This window comes from Macadamia integrifolia, chromosome 13 (assembly GCF_013358625.1).
Source record: "Macadamia integrifolia cultivar HAES 741 chromosome 13, SCU_Mint_v3, whole genome shotgun sequence".
Classification (NCBI taxonomy): Eukaryota; Viridiplantae; Streptophyta; class Magnoliopsida; order Proteales; family Proteaceae; genus Macadamia; species Macadamia integrifolia.
The window spans coordinates 8,460,929-8,479,941 of NC_056569.1; the positions used below are offsets into that span (position 1 = coordinate 8,460,929).

General features: G+C 39.6%; 1 long non-coding RNA gene across 1 annotated transcript; it reads right to left on the reverse strand.

Moving 5' to 3' along the window:
• Nucleotides 1-1,179: 1,179 nt before the first annotated feature.
• On the reverse strand, nucleotides 1,180-18,948 carry LOC122059587. Its single transcript, XR_006134083.1, has 2 exons — nucleotides 16,413-18,948; nucleotides 1,180-1,979 (listed from the first exon to the last, which is right to left on the reverse strand). It is a non-coding gene; the product is annotated as an uncharacterized LOC122059587 (long non-coding RNA).
• Nucleotides 18,949-19,013: the final 65 nt, after the last annotated feature.

Consider the following 19,013-nt stretch of genomic DNA (forward strand, 5'->3'; position numbering starts at 1 on the left):
TGCATGAGCTGAGTTCTCATTGGGAACCAGGGCTCCGCTCAGCTATGATTTGATTGTTTCCTACTTGAATTTTAAAGCCAAGCTTCATTTGAGGCCAAATGAGGAAACCAGAATTGTAAAAACGAAAACCTAAATTGCAGATAAACAATCACACAATGCAATGTAAGATTTACATAGTTCAACAAGATTGTTTGCGTCCATGGTAAGATGAGATCTGCTTCACTATCTATAGAGAATATGTTTATAGTTGCTTGTCCTCACAACTCTCTCAAATTATAGAGAATGAACTCGTGTTAATTCATAGCAACACTAGATTAGTACACTAAAGCCTCAAACCCTACAATCCTTCAGAATCAACCCACAAAAACATTTTAAGGTATATAAGAAATCTTAACCCAACAAGAAGAAAACAAAATATGGCTCTATCAAGTGAAGTGTTCATTAGGTAACAGAGCTACCTTTTTGAGAGCGCAACCAAAGTTGAGATTTTGATATTCCACACACCACACCCACAAATACAGATTTTATAAAGGCTCACAAGATGAGAACCATTCAAATTCCCCTGAACCTTCCAACTTTCCATCCCTCATGAACAATAATAGGAAAGAACCCTCCAAATTGGATAAGCCTGATTATGTTCTTTCCCCTCCATATCTGGGGCCCACCACGTGTCACACTATTGACATTGAAGTAAAAGAATATTGCAACAAACAAATGCTATAGATACAGGGCAAAAAGAGATATCTGGTCCCCAGGAACATCTTGACATGGGGCTGTAGACTAAAAAAATGAGATGTCTTTTGAGTCCCTATCATGAAAGGTTTTACGTGTCGAATGCTCATTCATCCATCATAAGCCACATCATCATCTGTGATCAACCACTTTGTGGGCTGACCTCAGTGAATGCCTCATTCACATGACTCTCATTATTCACACATTAGATTATCACTTTCAGATACAATTAAAATATGTATACACACTCTGTGGCTACTTGCCTACCTATAGGAAGCCTTTTACTCAAAATTTAATATTGAAAATTTATGTGGTGGTGCATTAGGGACTCACATGATATCAGAACATGTAATAGTATAGAATAACCTCACAAACAAAATTAAATAAAGGGTACAAGATATATACTATGATATGGATAGTATACTGTGAAGCAGAACACAAGGAAAAGGATAATAAAAAGTGCAGTGGTTTCACTACTCAAAACGAGCGGAATAATTTACAGATATCGTTAAAAATGGGAATAAAGAAACAGATTTTCTATAAACCCAAGAAGTCAGACCAAGTCTTGAAGCATCTAGTGCCAAACTTGCACAATCCAATTTAGATTCAAAAAGTCTTCCACAAGGACAGATTTGATGCAGATATGGGCAAGAAAAGGTTAACTAACCATCCAAATCATATTGTAAATATTGTCTAAAGCAAATTATCTTCTTTCACTCAGGGACAAGGGTTAATTCCAGCTGCAGTTCTCCAGTTACTACCAGAGGGCTTAGGTGAACCAACCATCCAAATCATACTGTTATCTTGGCTACTGAAAACTGTCTTCTCTTCTACTCAGGGACAAGGATTAACATAAATGGAATAGAAATGCGTGCTATCCAGCAAGCATGTCCAGTTATGCATGGTAATCCATGTGTTAATCCAATTTTCCAGTTGCTGCTAGAGGGACAAGAAGCACCAAACAGATATTTGTTTGTGCGCTAAACATAAACCAGCATGCCCATGTTCATGTAAGAAGCACTCACATGCACAAAGAGACATGGTATTAGTAGTTGTAACATGACATGTTTACTTGCATTATAAGAATACAAGATGCACCTAAGAATATAAGCATGTAGGAACCTATGACACAATCATCTGCCTTCACCTGTGACACGCCTCCCCAGCTGCACTTGTTAGGTCTTGAGAATTAAGATAGAGCTAAATGGTGCTCATAGAGTAGCTAACTTGAATGCAAGGTTATGATGCTGTGAAGGAAAAGATAAGATCCATGTTTCAGGAACAGGATTCCAATATTTCACTAATGGACACTTCTTTCTCTAGTGTTCAAATTTCTCAATTTCGAAAATCGTAGATTTTATTCAAAGAGACATTTCCCTGGCCTATGGAATCTAAGCCTTGCAAGGATGCAATTTTTCTTCAAATAAAGAAAATAACTATAGAATAAAAAATGAAGATGAAAAAAAAAAAAAGAAGCAAAAGCATTAAAGGAATATAAAACTAACAAATTGCAAAAGGATCTTATTAATGTTTCAATTTTTTTATAAAAGAGCAACCCAGTGCACGAGGCTCCCGCTTCTGCAGGGTCTGAGAGGGGAAAATGTATGCAGACTTACCCCTTGCTTTGCAGAAGAGGCTGTTTCCAAGGTTTGAACCTATGACCAACATGTTGCAATAGTGCAACTTAACCGTTGCGCCATAGGCTCGCCCACTTAATGTTTCAATTTTTTGTAGAAGCAATAAATGATACTAAAGAAACTACATGCTAGAGGCACTTTCATATAATTATTGTATGAGTACTTAAATGGGAAAGATAAACACAGAGGACAACTATAACACCAGATGCTATCCAAGTGAGATTTAAAAATACATGGATTTGACTGGTTCACTTGATTAGCTAAACAATTCCACAAGATCATTAGTGCTAAGAAACGCTGGTTGAATATAGGAAAAGCATCTTGGTATCCAATTATGAGAAGAGATATTCAAAGTTTTTCCAATCATCATAGGATCAAACTTATGAGGCACAATATAATTACAGGATTGACAATACACATAAAAATTATTTTTGGTTTTCAGGAAATGATGTGTATATACCATGATTTAATTTAGATAGGAAAAAACAAATGGCTATCCACTTATAATTCACAAAGCATATGATTAAGTACACATAGAGGACAATGTCATTCCGTTTATGCAGCATATGCAAGGAAATCAAGAATCATGTATAACTACAACATAGATTTTACATCTAGCTACTCAAGCCAATTTATAGGATATCCATTGAGAAAGGGACTGCAAGTAGTGTGCAGCTTCAAGTCAGCCTAGGAACATTAAAAATGTCAATAAAAAGTAAAACATTTACATTGTGAAAACATTAATCTAAATGTCATGGAGTTGGACATTTTGTTGTTCAATTCCCTAGTTGGTCTTTATGTGAGCCGTATGCGGTGAGAGTCGCACGTACGGTAACGAGGGGGTGTTTCACTAACAACAATATATTGCGAACTACAAAACAAGACCACAATGACCAAACCAAAGAACATGCACTATATGACCTTCATAAATTCTCTTTTATTATTATTATTATTAATTTTTATTTTTTTTTAATGTATTCTGACTATCTTACTAATTAACATCAGGGAATAAATCTAGAAATTTATATGTAAAATTAAAGTGTCACAACCAAGTAAACTCTTATTTCGAAGTAACCATCATGTAACATAGATTCCAACAAATCTGAGAAAAGCTGAGCCGAACTAAAACCTTTTACATTCATTCAACTTCTGAAAAGGGAAGGTTCAGGCTTCCAGGGAAAATTCCCGGGTTTGAGTTTTGTGGGCGGCCACTTTCCGCAAAAATGCCAAAGGTTAAGACCTCCAAATTCACCCCACGTAGGACCAGCACTGAGAAATGGCCCATTAGGTTGTGAAAGGAATTATACGTAATCAGCAAAGGGAATGTAAGAATGCCACATCCAAGAATCAGCTTTTCCACTCCAGTGGCTTGCATACAAAGTCAAGAAGGGTTCTCCTCCATGTGGTGCATTCCCGATTGTTCATGCCCAGCATAAGTTTGAACTGGCTCCAAGGACAGATTTTTTTTACGTTAGATAGTAGCAAGTAAGCAAGAAACTAATTCACCAATCAGTGAGGGGCAAGCGAAGGAGAAGACACGAGTTCAGGAGAATGTGATCAGTCCGTTAGTTCATTCAAATCCAAAGAAGTTATTATGGGTGAGTCACATGCAAGGGTTGCACGTGTGGTTCTGGCCAAGGTCTTGTTCGGTATCTAACCTTGCTTCTGCTCGCCGTTGGCTCACCTCTACTAACTATTTTCCATTTATTCGGAATAATTTTTTGGTAGCTGGAAATTGAAAGTCGTTTCCTTTAGTACGAGACCGCTTCACACCTTGTGGTGCTTATAGCTCTCGTCTGTCGCCTATAGAACTTCTGTTCAACAACCTCCTACAAGAACTTGTATAGAGAAGGATTTCCCACGGTAGAGCAAAGGAAAACAGGATAAAAATATCCCATCAATAAAGTGAGGGCTTCATAGACCTTCCTCCTTTCAGCATGAGCCTCAACAAGCCTTTTTTCAATAAGCCCCTTAGGGAGCGGGGCCCCGCTAATTCTTTTGTGCTCTTGCTACTGGCTCGAGATCTTACTTCAAAGGTGCTGCTAGCTAAGGAGAAATTCCATCACAGCTGAACAGGGAGAGAAGGGGTTTACATTTTCCTTTAAACCAATGGGAGAATCCCCCCTTCTCGGCGTATTGAGGGGTTGGTAATTGATTACCAATCTCATCTTTCCTCACACTTGTTCTGACTTTTTGTTCACATAAAAGGCTTCACAGGCCCATGGAGAGTTTATGGTAAGCTTCTGTAGTTGAAGTTCTTCTAATTCCTTTATGGCTAACTGAAGATGGTCAGGGTTCATTCCTTTATATGCGAGGCTTTAATGGGATTGACATCTTTATTCTTTTTTAATGGAAGGGAAATGAAGAAATCAGGATTGGTCCACAAGGGGGAAGAACACTTGGAGAGAAACTCAGTATGGGAGTTTGCACAGGACAGTGTTACCAAATTTCTTTGGACATCATAAAATAAGGGAAAAAAGTTGGGTCCAATGGAGGAACTGGTTTTGTAAGTTAAGCCTTGGTCCGACCATCGTAATGAAATACGATGGAGACTATCAAATCCAATCAGAAAAATCTATACTGGGTAAGTATGAGCCACAAACTTATGCTTTATGGTCAAATTTGGAAATAGACAGGCATAACTAGGCTTACTGATTTGGGTGATCATGAACTTTTCACCATTGGCTTCCCTGAAGTGTTCCATACAAGGTTTTCACCAATCTGGAGGAAGTAGCTGTTAATTAATGATAGAAGACACCGTGCCCATGTCAAAGAATGAGATATCAAGAGAATCATTTGGGTTGTTTTTCTTATTTATAGAGTGGATAGCGAATTACAAATAAAGAATGCTATGTAAGGCCCAGTCACAATCCTTATCCAAACATACAATGAATCTAGACAGTCTAGTCGTAACCCTTAATCTGCATAGACATCCCTCACGCCCAAATTAAATACAATAGGATGGGATGACTCAAAAGTCAAACCCTTTGTGAATACATCAGCTAATTGATTCTCGGAATTGACAAACGGAATGCAAATTGACCCTTGTCCAAGCTTCTTCTTGATGATCTATCAATCTCAATATGCTTGATCCTATCGTGTTGGACTGGGGCTATGGGGTGTATTGACTACTGATTGCTATCTTATTATCACAGTAGAGCCTCATAGGTTCTTCAGATGTTACCCCTAAATCGCCTAGTAACACTTTGAGCCATATAAGCTCACCAACACCAAGTGTCGTTGCTTGTTATTCTGCTTCTGCACTGGATCTAGATACCATTGGTTGCTTCTTACTTCTGCACTGGATCTAGATACCATTGGTTGCTTCTTGCTTCACTAGGTAACCAGATTCCCTCCGAGAAGCATACAATATCCTATAGTAGAGCAGCAATCATCAATAGACCCAGCCCAGCCAACATCGGTAAAGAATTCCAACTGCAATAATTGGCATGGGGGAGAGAGAAATGAATGAGCAATAAAGTTTCTTTGATGAGATATTGCTCATTGTGCATGTTGACAACAATTCCAAAGGAGAAGATTGTTGTGCAATGTGCACAAAACGCAAGTGGTGTTGTCATTGTTGTCAATACAGTGCAATACAATGCAGTGTAGTCTAAGTCAGCAAAGCAGCAATGCAGATGGCAACTGTGAGTAAAGAAGTGTACATGCATTGTATTAGTGTGAAAAATCACATCTACACCACAAGTGTTCTGGTATTGTTGGCAGTGTGGGAGATGTCACACGGTCATTGGACAGAGCAGACAGGAAATGGCAGAACAAGTGTTTGTTTGGTAGTAATAAATGTTAGAATATTTGTATTAGGGGTACAATAGGAATTGTCTTATGTTAAGTGTCCTTATATGTATTTTCTCTTATTTCTCTTTCACCTCCCTTAGGGAGGAACTTGTAATTCCCTAAAACAATATTTAATCCTAATATTGGTAAGATGAGCAAGTTAGCTCATTCACGTTTCTCTCTCATTCCCTCTTCTTCTTCCCTCCTTCTTCCTTCATCTCTAACCCTAGTCTTCCTTATTTCTAACTTGGTATCAGAGCGTGTATAAGGGTTTGAGAGTCGATCAAGCATCCCGGTTCCATTGTTTAAGTCTCTTTTGGAACCCTTGAAGCAAAGGGGTCCATTAGAGGCTATACTATGTAAGAAAAGTATACAACAAGACCTAATGGAGTTCTAAAATCTACTTGAAAATAGTTGGAGGGAGCTTGAAGGACTACAAAGACCATTTGAAGTCCAAACTGAGAAGAAGACTGCTTCCTAGGTTTACCGCCAACCAGTTTTTCTCTTCCTTGTTTTTCCCTCATTCGACATTGGTTGGGAGTGAAACCTTGCTGAATAGGGTCGCCCAAGGGTCTTATATGATCCCTCCAAACTTTAGTTTTTGATTTGTTGTGATGAAGGAGCACAACTCCATCTACTGCTTGCTGCCAGGTACCGTTTTTTCCCTTGTTCTGGGTTGTTTCTGGCCTACATAGCTGGTAGTGAGGTTGTTGGTTCCATTTGTTAGATGTGCTCTATCCTATGATGCTTGTATGAGAGTTTTAGATGAAGCTCCACAATTGGAAGTGAGTTTTGTTGATGTTTTATGAAGATTTCATGCCTCTTTGGCTTGCTGGAATTTTTTTTTTTTTTGGTTCTGAGAAGACAATATTTGGGACTTGTGTATCCCCTTGGTTTGGATCTCCATTAGTGTTGTTTGAGGAGTATCCTTACACTATGTCTGATCTCATGGAACCTCTAGAAGCTACATCGGGTGGGTAGAGTAGTACTAACCCAAGTTCGATTGTCTTTGACAACCCTAACACCTAAATTCCTCTTATGAAATTAGATAGTACCAACTACTTGGATTGGTCACACTTTGTGAAGCTGTCCCTGCGGAGTAGAGGGAAGCTAGGATATATTACTGGGGCTATCAAGGCTCCTGCTGCTGCAGACCCGGGGTACCAGAAATAGGAGACTGAAAACTCTACTGTTATGACTTGGCTGCTCTTCTCCATGAAACCTGAGATAGGTAGGAGATTTATAAGGAAGGAGACTGCTAAGGATATTTGGGATAGTGTCTCTAGGACCTATGACAGGGTAGGTGACTCTATGAAGGTCTACCAGCTTCTTTAGCAAGCACTCTCCATGAAGCAGGGGACGAAGTCCATTTCTGACTACTATAACACTGTTATAGGACTCTGGGAGGAGTATGATCATTACCGAGATCTTCATTTGACCAATCCTAATGATGAAGCCAAGGCCTATAGATATCTTGAAAAATAGTGTGTTCTGATACTTCTAGGTGGGCTGAATTCAGAATATGAGCAGATTCGAGTACAAATTTTGGGCCGGTCACCCCTACTTACACTTGATGAGGTGTGTAGCTACCTTCTGAGTGAGGAAACCAGGAGAGGTGCCATGGATTCTACACCTTCACTTGAGCGCTCTGCTCTTTCCTCCACTTCTCACAGAGAATGGCGTGGAGGCGGCCGAGGTCAAGGGACCTCCCGTGGAGATGATAGGCATAGACGACAGTGTGATCATTGTGGGAAACCTGGACATGCTCGAGATAAGTGTTGGGTCCTTCATGGCCATCCTAGTACACGTGGTGGATCTACTGGCACACGTGGTGACCACAGAGGAGGGGCTACAACCCATGCTACTATGACAGAGACTGATACTAGAGACTCCTCACAGGCAGATAACAACTCCTCTAGGGATGATATTGCTGTGCTTCGCTGGTTTATGTCTCAGCTTGATGGCCCATCTACTCACAGGATACCTCAGCTTCTGCTATGCATGTCACCACCACTTCACCTTCCACAGCTCCGTCATGAGTCATTGACTTTGGTGCCACTGACCACATGATTGGTACGCCTCATCACTATGACTCTTACTCCATTTGTTCTGGTAAGGATAAGATCCGGATAGTTGATGGTACCTTCTCCTCTATCTTTGGTAAAGGCAGTATCCTTGTTACCTCTTCTATTTCACTTACTTCTGTCCTTCATGTCCCTAACCTTATCCTGAATCTATTGTCTGTGAGCACTTTAACTAAAACCTTGAATTGTTGTATCACTTTTTCTCACTTTCATTGTCTTTTTCAGGATTTGGTGACGAAGAGGATTATTGGCAGTGGACGTGAGGAGGGCAGCCTATATCGTCTGGAGCTGCAGTTACCTTTTTTTACTACACCACAATCCTATGTATGTGGCCATAGTGATGCTAGTTCTATAGACTCTGTGATGCCTTGGCATCAGCATTTGGGACATCCCTCTTTTATTGTTATGAGGAAACAATTACCTCACTTGGTTACATCTTTTTCTTCTTCTCACGTATTTCATTGTGAACCATGTACTTTTACTAAACATTGTCATTCATCTTATCCTTATCATGGTAATAGATATGTTGCTCCTTTTCACATTGTGCATACTGATGTTTGGGGACCTTGTCCCATTACCTCCCTCTTTGGCCATTGTTATTTTGTTTCTTTTGTTGATGATTTTTCTCGTTGTACTTGGACCATTCTTATGAAGCATAAGAGTGATGTTTATGATGCCTTCAAAATTTTTTATAAAATGGTTCATACTCAGTTTGACTCCAGAATCAAAATTGTCCAGTCTGATAAAGGGGGGGTACATGTTTGGTGGCCTGCAAGAATTTTTCACAGACAATGGTATTATCCATCAGCTTGCTTATGTTGATACACCCCAACAGAATGGGGTAGCTGAGAGGAAAAATCGCCATTTGTTAGAAGTTGGTCGAAATCTTTTGTTTGGTATGCATGTGCCTAAAACTTTTTGGTATGAAGCTGATCTTACTGCAATTTTCCTCATTAATCGCATGCCTACAAAAATTCTTGCGTCTCAAAACCCAATTGCCCTCTTGTCTCCTCAATCTCCTGCTTTCACACTTCCTCCAAAGGTGTTTGGTTGTGTTTGTTATGTGCATGTTCACAAATCCTCCCGCACCAAACTCAATCCTAAGGCTTTAAAATGCCTCTTCCTTGGGTATTCTTCCACCACCAAAGGCTACAAGTGTTAAGACCCTTCCTCTCGCAGGCGATTTCTCTCCAAAGATGTCACCTTTCTTGAGTCTGTACCTTACTTTGCACCTCATCAGTATCCTCTTTAGAGGGAGAATGGAAATGAAAGTGAAAAGGCTACTGATGCCATTTCATTTCTTACCCCATTACCTCTTACTCCTTTCTCCTTTGATATTGGTAAACACAAAGAGGTGGTTGATGTTGCTACTATGGAGGAACCTTGTATAGAAAAGGCACCTGTTATTGTGTATACAAGAAGGACAAAGAAGACCTGCCAAGAGTCCTCTTTGGATCCACATCCTGAGCTTCCCATTCCTCAGTCAGGTAACATCTCCTCTCCTCATTTGGAGTTGGATCTCCCTATTACTGTCCGTAAGGGTAAGAGAGCTTGCACTAATCCTATAGCCCAGTTTGTTTCCTATGATGCTCTTTCCCCTACAGGTGTTACTTTTACAGCTGCTCTTTCCTCTGCTTCCATTCCTAAGATTGTTACTGAGGCTATGTCAGACCCTAAGTGGAAACAAGCCATATCAAAGGAAATGATGGCTCTTGAGAAGAACTGTACCTGGAAACTAGTTGACCTTCCCAGGGGAAGAATCCCAGTTGGATGCAAATGGGTCTATACGATCAAGTACTGATCAGATGGTGTTATTGAGAGGTACAAGGCAAGATTGGTGGCCAAAGGGTATAGTCAAGTGTATGGAATTGACTATCAGGGGACCTTTGCTCCTGTGGCCAAACATAACTCTATAAGAGTCCTTTTATCTGTGGCAACAAATAGAGATTGGCCATTATATCAGTTGGATGTGAAGAATGCCTTTCTCCATAGAGATTTAAAGGAGGAAGTATATATGCAACCCCCTCTTGGCTTCAAGTTTTCGGCAGCCGATGGTAAGGTGTGTCTCCTAAAGAAGGCACTTTATGGTCTGAAGCAGTCACCAAAGGCTTGGTTTGAGAGGATCAAACAGGCCATTCTGAAAAATGGATATTCCCAGAGTCAAGCGGACCACACATTATAAAACCGGAGAGGTAATGGCACTATCACAACATTGATTGTGTATGTTAATGACATTGTGGTAACTGGAGATGACAATGAGGAGATATCTAGATTGAAAACTTATCTGGCCAAACAGTTTGAGATCAAGGACCTAAGACACTTGAAATATTTCTTGGGTATTGAAGTGTCAAGGTCTAAGAAGGGAATCAATGTATGCCAAAGAAAATTTGTTCTAGATCTATTGAAGGAAACAGGAATGCTGGGTTATAAATCGGCAAGTTCTCCTATGAGCAGAATCATAAGCTTGGAGAGAATTGTGGTCCTTCCCTTGTTGATGTAGGGAAATACCAAAGGCTAGTGGGGAAGCTGATTTATCTGTTTCTGACTTGCCTAGACATTTATTATGCAATGGGAGTAGTGAGTCAATTTATGCATGCACCCAAGAGTGGGCACTTGGATGCTGTGTACCGTATCCTCAGATACTTGAAGTCCTCTCTAGGAAAAGGCCTTTTGTATGCCAGGAACAATCACTTGAGGATAGAAGGCTATTCAAATGCTAATTGGGCTGGATCCATTTCTGATAGGAGATCTACATCTGGTTATTGCACATTTGTGGGTGGTAACCTGGTCACATGGAGAAGCAAGAAACAGCCGATTGTAGCTAGATTCAGTGCCGAGGCTGAGTACAGAGCAATGGCTCATGCTGTTTGTGAGCTCACTTGGTTGCGTCAGTTAGTTCTTGAGTTGGGGTATGACACTAAGGGACCTATGAGACTACTGTGACAACAAGGCAGTAATAAGCATTGCTCACAACCCAGTGCAACATGATAGAACAAAGCACATTGAAATAGACCAGCATTTCATCAAAGAGAAGATTGATTCCGGTGACCAATTGGCAGACATCTTCACCAAAGGACTCATTCCTCACCAGTTTAGTACCCTCTTATGCAAGCTGGGAATATATGACATTTATTCTCCAGCTTGAGGGGGCAATGTTAGAATATTTGTATTAGGGGTACAATAGGAACTGTCTTATGTTAAGTGTCCTTACATATATCTTCTCTTATTTCTCTTATTTCTCTTTCACCTCCCTTAGGGAGGAACTTGTAATTCCCTAAAACAATATTTGATCCTAATATTGGTGAGATGAGCAAGTTAGCTCACTCTCTTTTCTCTCTCATTCCCTCTTCTTCTTCCCTCCTTCTTCCCTCTTCTTCCCTCATCTCTAACCCTAGTCTTCCTTATTTCTAACTATAAAAAGGCATACACGCATGGAGAATATTATTTGGTAGGCTATTATGGCCTCGCACAATGTTTGGCAAAAGGTGGAAGCAACCTATGAAGGCTTTGTATAGTAAAAGTTGTGAATTTATAGGTTCAAGCTATGATAGCATGCTCGGAGCTATTTTGGAAGGTTTAATGGAAAAACTAGGCTACATAAGAAATGTAGATCTTTGAGTCGCCTTTTCAACATAACTGAAATCATGATGATCGGAGTTCGAATGAGGAAATTATGACAAAGGCATCTGAATCGGTCTATGTGTACATCAAAAAGCCAGTGTGTTGCATATAAGTGTTTAAGCCCATTTTTGGGACCCGAGCACTGCATTTGGATTAGATAAATCTTCATAAAAAAGTGTAGATTTTCGAGTCTTCTTTCCAACACCGCGGAATCAAGTCAAACAGAGCTCGGACAAAGAAGGTATTAGCCATTTTCGTGGAAGTCATGCAAATCTGTACAAAATAGGCTACATCAGACACAAGGACAGTCGATCGTGGGTTGTCCACGGTCATCTATGAAGTGGGATGGTCGACTGTAATGAGAGCCTTTGTGTGATGATTGAAGTCTATGTGACAGGTTCAGTTCACCCAAGTTTGGATAGAATTTTAAGCGTCTTCCTAGAAAGGCTATTTCTGTCAAAGATGCAACAAGAATCAGCTCGATCAGAGCTCTACACAACATTATGCCCTCCGGACTGATCAAATGTCCTTCTGCCAGACTCGTATCCAAGTTATAAACCAAACAGTTGAACCATGCACAAGTTTAGGGTTTTGGGGGCTATAAAGGAAGTTTTTGGGACTTATTTGATAGATCTTCCAACACAAAAAGAAGAGGAGAGAGCCTTAAGGAGAGAAGTAAAGAGAAAGGGAAGAGAGAGTCTCCAAGAAGACTTTTCAAGATCACCTTCAAGCCAGTATCTGTGCACTTCATTGGAAGGTTTCTTCAAGTGCATCAACCTTCATCAAAGTCTTTCTTGGTTGAAAGAAGAGGTTGAGAAGGAGAAAAGGAGAACAAACCTAGGGTTTTGAGAAAGAAAAAGAAAAGGAAGAAAGAGGAAGGAAGAAGAAGAGAGAGAGAAGGAGGAGAACTTATGTCTAGGTTCATGCGAAAGCTTCAACCATTTATTGGAGCATCGGCGGCACCAAGACAACGGTAGTTATGAGCTACATCAACACTGCCTCTCCAAAGGTTACCCAATGACATAGGTAACCCATTTGACAAATCCCCATTTATTGTATTGGACTATAGGCTAGGAGTTTCGGAAATTTCCTGAATCGGTATTTGTACATAATGGGTGGGATTTGATTTATTTATTTACATATTGAAACCTAGCAAGTTGGATTTGTCTACAGTTTGGGATTGTAGTCCTTGCCTTTGTTATCATCATAGTTATTAAGGCGGTGAGGCAACCGAGGCGTTTGAGGGTCTTTCGGAGCGCTTTGGCGATAGGGTGGGCATAAGGCGTCGCCTTATCGGATAAAGCGTTCTAATGTTGTTTTTTAATGTAACCATTTTATTTGGCACAAATAGCATATTAAAAATTATTTAATTCTACTTATAAACTAAATAAGATTAAAGATTCATGCCATTACAATAATAGCAATCTCAATCAATATACACTAACAAATTATCACAGCAATAGCACTCTCAATCAATATATAGAAGAATTCAAACATTTTCACTCATCATGCAATAGGAAGAAAGAACAAAGAATATAGAAGAATCAACGTAGAAGCAAAACTACAAAACAGAGTGGATATTAGTTCCTAATTAACTAGAAGAGCCATTAGATTTGGCTTGTCAAAGTGCTTGCTTTTGATAGGAGAAGTACATAGTCATGTAATCACAAAATTGCAACTCATATCAATAGATGTACAATTTACTTTGAATTATAGATTTGCAATAGAAGCAGTAGCGGCAATAGCAGCCAAAGCCACTAGCCACCACTAGTAGAAGCCAGTCTAGCCATGGTAGCTAGAAAAATGTTGACGGAGCCGGAGTCGATGGAGATAATCGCCGCTGCCAAGGGTTTCATTTTCAACCCTAAGCCAAGGCATGTGTGAGACTATGAGGGTTCCTTTCGATTATTATTTCCTTTTATGTGATTCGGTGTGACTCAGTGTTCAAGACTTTTGTACACAAGCTAATAGAAAACATAAAAATGGAGTATAAAATAAAATAATAAAAAATAAAATAAAACAATGCATTACCAATAAGGCGACAAACGCCTTAACCCCCATAAAACGCATGGCGACGTCTTAATAACCATGGTGATCATCAAGGCTTGAAGGCTCGAAGCAAAAGAGTGTGCTCCTGAGTTATTGTTGTGGCTAAAATACACCATCAGGGTTGTAACCCTTACACTTGTGTAGGTAAGCGTTGAAGTAGGAGAGGCTGTTCCTTAATCGTTGTTGAGGCTAAAAATACTCTGTGGATGTAGGCATATTGCTAAAGTACATTAAAATTGATTGTCCCTTGTCTTTGCATTTATTTGAATATTTGAAGTGCATGGTGATGACAAGATGGGTGTGCACTATCTGGTAAACCTGACCACTTTGTGGTAGCGAGGTAGAAGTGCATACGTTGTGTGTGGGATTAATTAAAAAGGTCAGCACCAACCAATCTGTTCTTGATAGACTATGTGTGTGCTTGTGTTGTTGCATGGCTGTGACACCATGATGTAGATAAGGCTGTCGAAATGAGGACTCGAACTGACCAAACCATGGTTCACTTCTGTCCCAAGTCTAGACCTGGTTTAGTCCCATCGAGCTAGCCTTGTTAACCCCAATTTTGCACATATGCTGGTCCACTCCTGCAGCCACCGAACCAGCATAGCAGCCCATTGATTAGTGCATATTTTACTTTCCTATTTTCTCTTCTAGAAGTGCCCAAGCAGCCATCAATCCGACCTGTCCAGCAGCTTCCATAACTTGTGTTACTGTTCATGTGAACAGTAATACATGAACAGTATATTTTCTCAGCAAGTTTTGGTCTTCAAAAGGATCTTATAGAAGCTATACAGTTGTGCCTTCTTCAACTCCAAGAGAAGATCTCCAGCAACCATCGAATTGGCCAGCTAGCATACGATTTAGTTTCCCTTTTTAGATTGTCAAGTTAGTTTCCTATTTTGCAACTTAGGCTAGCTTCTTTTTTATATTCAGTTGTTAGTTTCTAATTTGTTAAGCTTGATTAGCATGTTAGACACAAATTAGAAAGTCTTATTTCAGTCCATTAGTTTCCTTTTCTATTATTGCTTTATGTCCAAATTATGTAAGCCTATAAAGAGGCACCCATCAATTGCAATAGCTGGACATTGATGAATGAAATTATTGGGTGCAAGCTCTTGGCTAAAAAGCTATGTTTGAGAGGTGAGATGCCTAACCCATTGAGGGGTGTGATACCCAAAACCTAAGGGTGAGAGACCCATTCCACCATTCCTCTTCCACTCTTCTCCACCCCTCCATAAATTCTGTTTTCTTTATTTTATTTTTCTTCTTTCGTATTTTCTGTTTTAGCCATTGTGAGAGTGTTTTGAACATTTTTTTGTAGACTTGAAGCCCTTTAACATTGCTGATCAGAGACACAAACACAAAAAGCCTATCAATTTTCAATTACAAGGTTTTCCTGAGAAGAATGTTCAAGTGCATAACTTCCAGACCATATCTCTGATCATTGCAGGATTTTGAGGGTTTGTTGAGGACCTTAGGAGGACCATTCGATCCAAATTTGAGCATCATTCAAATGTGGAAGCTCAAGTTATTGAAGAAATACCATATGTTTCCTTTCTCATGTCGACAGCATAACTCTCAATTCAACCATCGGAATTTTCTCATCTTTTGAGGGTTTGTTGGCCCACGTAGGGCCTTCATCTACTCCAACTTTCAGCTTCATCTGAGTTACGGTTTGTGAGATTTCATATTTCTCTCTATTCAGCCAGATTTTTCAAATCCTGCATGGGATTAGGTCCTTTGTGATCTAGTCTTACATCACACCAACGAGTGAGTAGTGAAGCAAGCAAGTTGGAACTTAGTTTTTGAGGGTCACTGATTCACCCCCTCAGTGACACATTGGGACCAACAAATAATAAAATAAATAAATAAAATCCCTTTCCTAAATAAAGTAATTTTTACACAAAGAAAATCATGCAAAATTATTTTTGAGCGAAAAAGGCATAACAAATAATAATATGTTTGATCAAAAAACAAAAGGGCCAAACAAGAGAAAACATATTTATTAAGCAGGAGACAAAGTGACATCTTATCACAATCTAGCAAAAAACAACTAGTCATGATCAGTCAATACGTAAAGAAATTGATTGATGAATTATGCTTCCATCTCACAATGCTCATCTTGTTTTCATCACACAACACTCATTTTGAATGAAAATAGAAACCGTCTCTTCCTAAGTAAGCCTATATCCATTGTGGTTGTAAGATAAATGTGTCTAATGCTAATGCTTATGACTGAGCATCTCCCAATAATTAAAAAAAAAAAAAGGAAAAGATTTCACACGTTTAGCATGTAGCAAGGTAACAAATTGATCATAGGAGTGAAACTGAGTCAGGTTGACTCAAGTAAGCAATTCACCCATGCCTCCTTAGTCCAAATATTATAAAGCATCCTAATGGGCTACACATCATGTGAAAAGATAAGCCCTATGTAGCAATGAATTATGGCATCTTTACTGGCAATCATGTAATGTAGCAATGAATGGCATCTTACCCTCTTCCATGGCAATCCCAAGACACACGAATGGTGGTGTAGGATAGTCCTTCTGGTCCACCACCATGTCCCCCCTCATTCCATTACTACCTCCAAACAACGTGGAAGAACAAAATTAAATCAAACAACATATTTGTGTACATGGATGCAATTAGTAATATCAAGGAGTCAATAGTAACCAAAACAAAAAAATACAAATGAAAAAAGATTTTTCAGGGTGCAAACATCCAACATTCTTATCTGTTGTGAGAAGTTTTAGAGAGAGTTCTGCTTCTTGCTTTCAATGTATTTTCAGTTGTTCTAGGAAGCTCTTCGGGGTTGTACTTGAACTTTTCTAATGATGTTGTGATTTATCGGAAAACAAAAGTTAAGAAGAAAAAGAAGAAAGCAGTAGCAGACATCTAGAGAAAGCAGAAAAATTCATTGCCTTGGTTTTTTGTAATATTTATACCAACCTACAATATATATAAAAATAGAATAATTAGGGAAAAAGTTATAAGAAAATAAAATGATACATAATAGGTTAAGATGTTCATAAAAACAAGGGTAATTTACAGTGCCACCCCCTGAAGAATGCCACAATTATAAGATCACCCCCTCTATTTCACCAAATTATGCTCAGACCCCTACCGTTAGTCACTGTTAAGGAATATACCTTATATGCTGATGTCAGCAATTATATTTTATTTTAAATACCAAAATACCTTTATTAAATATGAAGTACCTAAAATACCCTTGTATTAAGTTAACCAATTCCAAAAACCTAATTTACCGTTATCCCAAATCATGGGATTTAGACCACCGGCGATCGTTGTAGCGGCGGCGGCATTAGCGACGGATGACGACCGGTAGGACATCGCGACGACCACAACGTTTCTTCTCTGCAGGAGGCAACCGCTATTGTTAGCTCCAGCCTCTCCTTCATATCCAGAAATAACAGAAGTCTAAAATCCTCTCCATCCCTCTCTCATTTTCTGGGGTTCCACCGCTGCTTTTCCATGGCTCGATCCCTCTCCCAAACCCTAATTCAACTCTCCTCTTCTCCTCAATTTCTCTCAACTAAAATCCCATCTTTCGCACTATCATCACGCTTTCTAAAAGATAGGAATAGATCGAATCATTCTGAGAAAGCGCAGCTGATCGAGGTCGAATCATCGTTAGAAGATCGGCACCAGTTGGCTCCCATTTCTACCTGGATCTTCTTATTGGATTCCTCCTCGGAGACGGCCTCATGGAATCTTTGAGTTGGTTGGTAAGTTAGCGAATCCTTTGACGAAGGAGGAATCACTTTCTCTTTCAACTATTCGTGGTTGGCCTTCGTCGGCCCTTCCTCGTTCTCTCCACCGACCTTCTTCCCCAAAGACCTCTCCTTATCATAGTAATCATCAATTGCATACTCCGCTCTTGCAGCGACTGAAGCTCTAAAATCCAACGGAACAGTCGAGAAATGAAAATCTAACGCCAAAACTTCGCCGGAAACTTAGAACGCGAAGATGAAAAAATTTCACCACTAAACACAGTCTTTAACAGTTTCAGAAGCTATTGTAGATGAATCAAAACGAAATGACCCCAAAGAGATCAAAGCAATTCGAGTCTGCTTCGATGCCAAGGAAGCAATCAAAGCTGACTTCCTGAACATGTGATTCATCTTGTTTAATGTTTCAGTAGCCTTTTAAACTCAGAAAAGTAACAGTAGACACCCAAGAACCAAAGAAACATGACATTAATTGGAGCTTTCCAGGTAGATAAAAAACCCTACAAACCCCATGTTCGGTGCTGATTGTAGGTTTTTTTTTTCCAATTGATTTGCCATGAGATTACTCTTTTTTTTATTTTTTTTTCTTTCAAGCTGTTTTGGATTATTTCTAGATTGTTTTTTTGCAAATTCTCATACGGTTCTAACATAGTATGGATTTTTTTTCTCGCCGGCGACCTAAGATGGCAGCGATGGGAACCGCACTTCTCACCGGCGACGAAAGGAGAAGTATTTGCCGGCAACGGAACTAGCAGTACTCGGCTCGGCTGGAACTCATCTAAACCCCTGGTCGCACTATGGAGAGAAGGAGAGAAAGAGATAAGGAGAATGAAATGGTAAAATGGTAAAAGGGGTATTTTTGGGATAATGAAAATGGATAAGTTATCAATTTTTTACTCATAAGGGCAAAAGCGTCACTTCATAGCATTCCTTAACAGTAACTGATAGTAGGGGATCTGAGTATAATTTGGTGAAACAGAGGGGGTGGTCTTATAATTGTGGCATTCTCCAGGGGGTGGCAATATAAATTACCCTAAAAGCAATAACCAAATGGTAGTATTGAATACACGTGATCCAATACATGTGACCCAACATGTCATGAGTACTATGACAGTTAAACATGTGCAAGGTGGGACAAACCAATCCGGTCAAACTTTAAGATGGCGGCCGCCAGGTCATAAATGGGTGTTTGTTGAAGCACCACCATTGCAACTGAATTGCAAGATACTTAGATGGGACCCAAGTTGGTGCTTCAGGTAACAGAGCCAGAAAAGCAGAGGTGCAATGGGGTTGAAATCGTCTGCAATTCCGATCTCGTACAATTCCGTGAAATACCACCTTCAGGG